Consider the following 5,518-nt stretch of genomic DNA (forward strand, 5'->3'; position numbering starts at 1 on the left):
CCCAGACGCTGCCCGCGCTGTGGGAAGTGTAAGCTCACCGACTGACGGGGTCCAGGCAGCGGAGCGGCGCAAACCGAAGTGGCTTAGTAGCAAATGCGCTTCAGGTTATTGCGTTTTCGCGATGATTTTGTCAAAGACCGGAAGAAATATGCACAAACCCGTACCGAGACACAGATCAGTTACTTGTACTGACAGAACCGTATTGTTGTTGTTGTTGTGGTCTTCAGTCCTGAGACTGGTTTGATGCAGCTCTCCATGCTACTCTATCCTGTGCAAGCTTTTTCATCTCCCAGTACCTACTGCAACCTACATCCTTCTGAATCTGCTTAGTGTATTCATCTCTTGGTCTCCCTCTACGATTTTTACCCTCCACGCTGCCCTCCAATACTAAATTGGTGATCCCTTCATGCCTCAGAACATGTCCTACCAACCGATCCCTTCTTCTGGTGAAGTTGTGCCACAAACTTCTCTTCTCCCCAATCCTATTCAATACTTCCTCATTAGTTATGTGATCTACCCATCTAATCTTCAGCATTCTTCTGTAGCACCACATTTCGAAAGCTTCTATTCTCTTCTTGTCCAAACTATTTATCGTCCATGTTTCACTTCCATACATGGCTACACTCCATATGAATACTTTCAGAAATGACTTCCTGACACTTAAATCTATACTCGATGTTAACAAATTTCTCTTCTTCAGAAACGCTTTCCTTGCCATTGCCAGCCTACATTTTATATCCTCTCTACTTCGACCATCATCAGTTATTTTGCTCCCCAAATAGCAAAACTCCTTTACTACTTTAAGTGCCTCATTTCCTAATCTAATACCCTCAGCATCACCCGACTTAATTAGACTACATTCCATTATCCTTGTTTTGGTTTTGTTGATGTTCATCTTATATCCTCCTTTCAAGACACTGTCCATTCCATTCAACTGCTCTTCCAAGTCCTTTGTTGTCTCTGACAGAATTACAATGTCATCGGCGAACCTCAAAGTTTTTATTTCTTCTCCATGAATTTTAATACCTACTCCGAATTTTTCTTTTGTTTCCTTTACTGCTTGCTCAATATACAGATTGAATAACATCGGGGAGAGGCTACAACCCTGTCTTACTCCCTTCCCAACCACTGCTTCCCTTTCATGTCCCTCGACTCTTATAACTGCCATCTGGTTTCTGTACAAATTGTAAATAGCCTTTCGCTCCCTGTATTTTACCCCTGCCACCTTTAGAATTTGAAAGAGAGTATTCCAGTCAACATTGTCAAAAGCTTTCTCTAAGTCTACAAATGCTAGAAACGTAGGTTTGCCTTTCCTTAATCTTTCTTCTAAGATAAGTCGTAAGGTCAGTATTGCCTCACGTGTTCCAGTGTTTCTACGGGATCCAAACTGATCTTCCCCGAGGTTGGCTTCTACTAGTTTTTCCATTCGTCTGTAAAGAATTCGTGTTAGTATTTTGCAGCTGTGACTTATTAAGCTGATAGTTCGGTAATTTTCACATCTGTCAACACCTGCTTTCTTTGGGATTGGAATTATTATATTCTTCTTGAAGTCTGAGGGTATTTCGCCTGTTTCATACATCTTGCTCACCAGATGGTAGAGTTTTGTCAGGACTGGCTCTCCCACGGCCGTCAGTAGTTCCAATGGAATATTGTCTACTCCGGGAGCCTTATTTCGACTCAGGTCTTTCAGTGCTCTGTCAAACTCTTCACGCAGTATCATATCTCCCATTTCATCTTCATCTACATCCTCTTCCATTTCCATAATATTGTCCTCAAGTACATCGCCCTTGTATAGACCCTCTATATACTCCTTCCACCTTTCTGCTTTCCCTTCTTTGCTTAGAACTGGGTTTCCATCTGAGCTCTTGATATTCATACAAGTCGTTCTCTTATCTCCAAAGGCCTCTTTAATTTTCCTGTAGGCGGTATCTCTTACCCCTAGTGAGATAGGCCTCTACATCCTTACATTTGTCCTCTAGCCATCCCTGCTTAGCCATTTTGCACTTCCTGTCGATCTCATTTTTGAGACGTTTGTATTCCTTTTTGCCTGTTTCACTTACTGCATTTTTATATTTTCTCCTTTCATCAATTAAATTCAATATTTCTTCTGTTACCCAAGGATTTCTACTAGCCCTAGTCTTTTTACCTACTTGATCCTCTGCTGCCTTCACTACTTCATCCCTCAAAGCTACCCATTCTTCTTCTACTGTATTTATTTCCCCCATTCCTGTCAATTGCTCCCTTATGCTCTCCCTGAATCTCTGTACAACCTCTGGTTCTTTTAGTTTATCCAGGTCCCATCTCCTTAAATTCCCACCTTTTTGCAGTTTCTTCAGTTTTAATCTACAGGTCATAACCAATAGATTGTGGTCAGAGTCCACATCTGCCCCTGGAAATGTCTTACAATTTAAAACCTGGTTCCAAAATCTCTGTCTTACCATTATATAATCTATCTGATACCTTTTAGTATCTCCAGGGTTCTTCCATGTATACAACCTTCTTTCATGATTCTTAAACCAAGTGTTAGTTATGATTATGTTGTGCTCTGTGCAAAATTCGACCAGGCGGCTTCCTCTTTCATTTCTGTCCCCCAATCCATATTCACCTACTACGTTTCCTTCTCTCCCTTTTCCTACACTCGAATTCCAGTCACCCAAGATTATTAAATTTTCGTCTCCCTTCACAATCTGAATAATTTCTTTTATTTCATCATACATTTCTTCAATTTCTTCGTCATCTGCAGAGCTAGTTGGCATATAAACTTGTACTACTGTAGTAGGCGTGGGCTTCGTATCTATCTTGGCCACAATAATGCGTTCACTATGGTGTTTGTAGTAGCTTACCCGCATTCCTATTTTCCTATTCATTATTAAACCAACTCCTGCATTACCCCTATTTGATTTTGTGTTTATAACCCTGTAGTCACCTGACCAGAAGTCTTGTTCCTCCTGCCACCGAACTTCACTAATTCCCACTATATCTAACTTCAACCTATCCATTTCCCTTTTCAAATTTTCTAACCTACCTGCCCGATTAAGGGATCTGACATTCCACGCTCCGATCCGTAGAACGCCAGTTTTCTTTCTCCTGATAACGACATCCTCTTTAGTAGTCCCCACCCGGAGATCCGTATGGGGGACTATTTTACCTCCGGAATATTTTACCCAAGAGGACGCCATCATCATGTAATCATACAGTAAAGCTGCATGCCCTCGGGAAAAATTACGGCTGTAGTTTCCCCTTGCTTTCAGCCGTTCGCAGTACCAGCACAGCAAGGCCGTTCTGGTTATTGTTCCAAGGCCAGATCAGTCAATCATCCAGACTGTTGCCCTTGCAACTACTGAAAAGGCTGCTGCCCCTCTTCAGGAACCACACGTTTGTCTGGCCTCTCAACAGATACCCCTCCGTTGTGGTTGCACCTACGGTACGGCTATCTGTATCGCTGAGGCACGCAAGCCGCCCCACCAACGGCAAGGTCCATGGTTCATGGGGGGGAGAACCGTCTTATTAAACGTATATGAAATATCGGGGATATTCTAAAATCAAACAGAACACATTTCTGACCTTGTGATTTGTAACTGGAAAACAGATTCACTGTTGTTATGATCATATGTCCGTTGTGAACTTCATTCCAAAGACAGGTTTGATACACTTGTTCACACTAGTCCGTCGTGTGCACTTCTGCATGACCTGCTCCCTGCCGTGACATGATCATCATTCTGGTGTCAAAATTTTGGTCTTTCTTCACTGTTTTCACCTCTCCTCCCCCCAAACTTCCTCCCATCCCCCCAAAGTTCTTCCCCTCCCCCCATTAACAAATTAACTGTTCCTTACTGACTCAGAAACTTCAAACTAGTAGATTCCTACTCAAGCTGTATACACTTTTATCTTGGTTTTTGTTCAGTGCTTCTCCACTCATTAACTCAACACTTCCTTTGATCGTCAACACTCTACTTTAGCACAACATTTCTAAATTTTCTATTCTCTTATTCTCTAATGTGTTTATCGTTTTTCCCCATCATCCTGTCCCTTCTCCTTGTCAATGTTTTCCACATATTCCTTTCCTACCCGATTCTGCGTAGAACCACTCATTCCTCACCTCATCAGTCCACCTAATTTTCAACATTTGTCAGTAGCGCCACATCTCAAATGCTTCGATTCTCTTCTCTCGCGGTTTTCCCACGATCCATGTTTCACTACCATACTTAACTACCGCACAATGCTGTGCTCCAAACGTACATTCTCTGAAATTTCTTCCTCACATCAAGGGCTATGTCTGATACTAGTAGACTTCTCTTGGCCAGGAATGCCCTTCTGCCAGTGCTATTCCGCTTTTGATGTCCTCCTTGCTCCGTCCGTCAATGGTTATGTTGCTGCTTAGGTAGTGTAATTCCTTAACTTCATCTACTTTGTCATCATCAATCCCGATTTTAAGTTTCTTGCTGTTCTCATTTCTGCTACTTCTCATTACTTTCGTCTTACTTCGATTTACTCTCAGTCCATACTCTTTACTCGTAAGATTGTTCGTTCATTTGGCAGATCATGTACTTCTTATTTACTTTCACTCAGTATAGGAACGTCATCAGCGAATCGTGTTACTGATATCCTTTCACCCTGAATTTTAATTCCACTCCTGAACCTTTCGTTTATTTCCATAATTGCTTCTTCGGTGTACTGACTGAACAGTCGTGGCGAAAGACTACATCCCTGTCATACACCCTTTTTAATCCGAGCACTTCGTTCTTGGTCGTCCACTCTTATTCTTCCCTCTTGGCGCTTGTACATATTGTATATTACCCTGTAACTTACCCATATTTTCCTCAGAATTTCGAATATCTTGCACCATTTTACGTTGTCGAACGCATTTTCTAGGCCGACAGACCCAATAAACGTGTCTTGATTTTTTTAGGTTTTCTGCCTTTATCAACCGCAACGTCAGAATTGTCTCCCTGGTGCTTCTACATTACCTGAAGCCAAAAATCATCTAACATATCCTCAACTTTCTTTTCCATTCTTCTGTATATTATGTTTTAAGCATCTTGGCTGCATGAGCTGTTAAGCTGATTGTGCGATAATTCTCGCACTTGTCGGCTCTTGAAGTCTTCGGAATGTGTGGAGTTGACGTAGAAAGGCAGAAAGTCCCGCGACATATTTTTGTATTAACGGAAGCTTCTTACTAAATATATCCGGCATTTCTGAAGAGTAGAGTACCAACCTACCTCGTTATTAAAATACGTGTATTCTAAAATCAGATATCACGTATTTCTAACTTCCCCATTAGTAAATAAAGAAGTAATTAAGAGAGAAAAACACAATAATTTGCCGCGCGTGGTATCCGCGAGGTCTATGAGCGCCGTGCCACTCTCGGGCATGGGTATGTGTGCTGTCCTTAGCGTAAGTTTGTTTTAGATTTTGTAGTGTCTAAGCTCAGAGATCGATGACGTCAGCAGTTTGGTCCTATAGGAACTAACCATAAACTTCCAAATTTCCAATAATTTCATGACATTTGTTCGTAAAT

This window comes from Schistocerca piceifrons, chromosome 4 (assembly GCF_021461385.2).
Source record: "Schistocerca piceifrons isolate TAMUIC-IGC-003096 chromosome 4, iqSchPice1.1, whole genome shotgun sequence".
In the NCBI taxonomy this organism is placed as follows: domain Eukaryota; kingdom Metazoa; phylum Arthropoda; class Insecta; order Orthoptera; family Acrididae; genus Schistocerca; species Schistocerca piceifrons.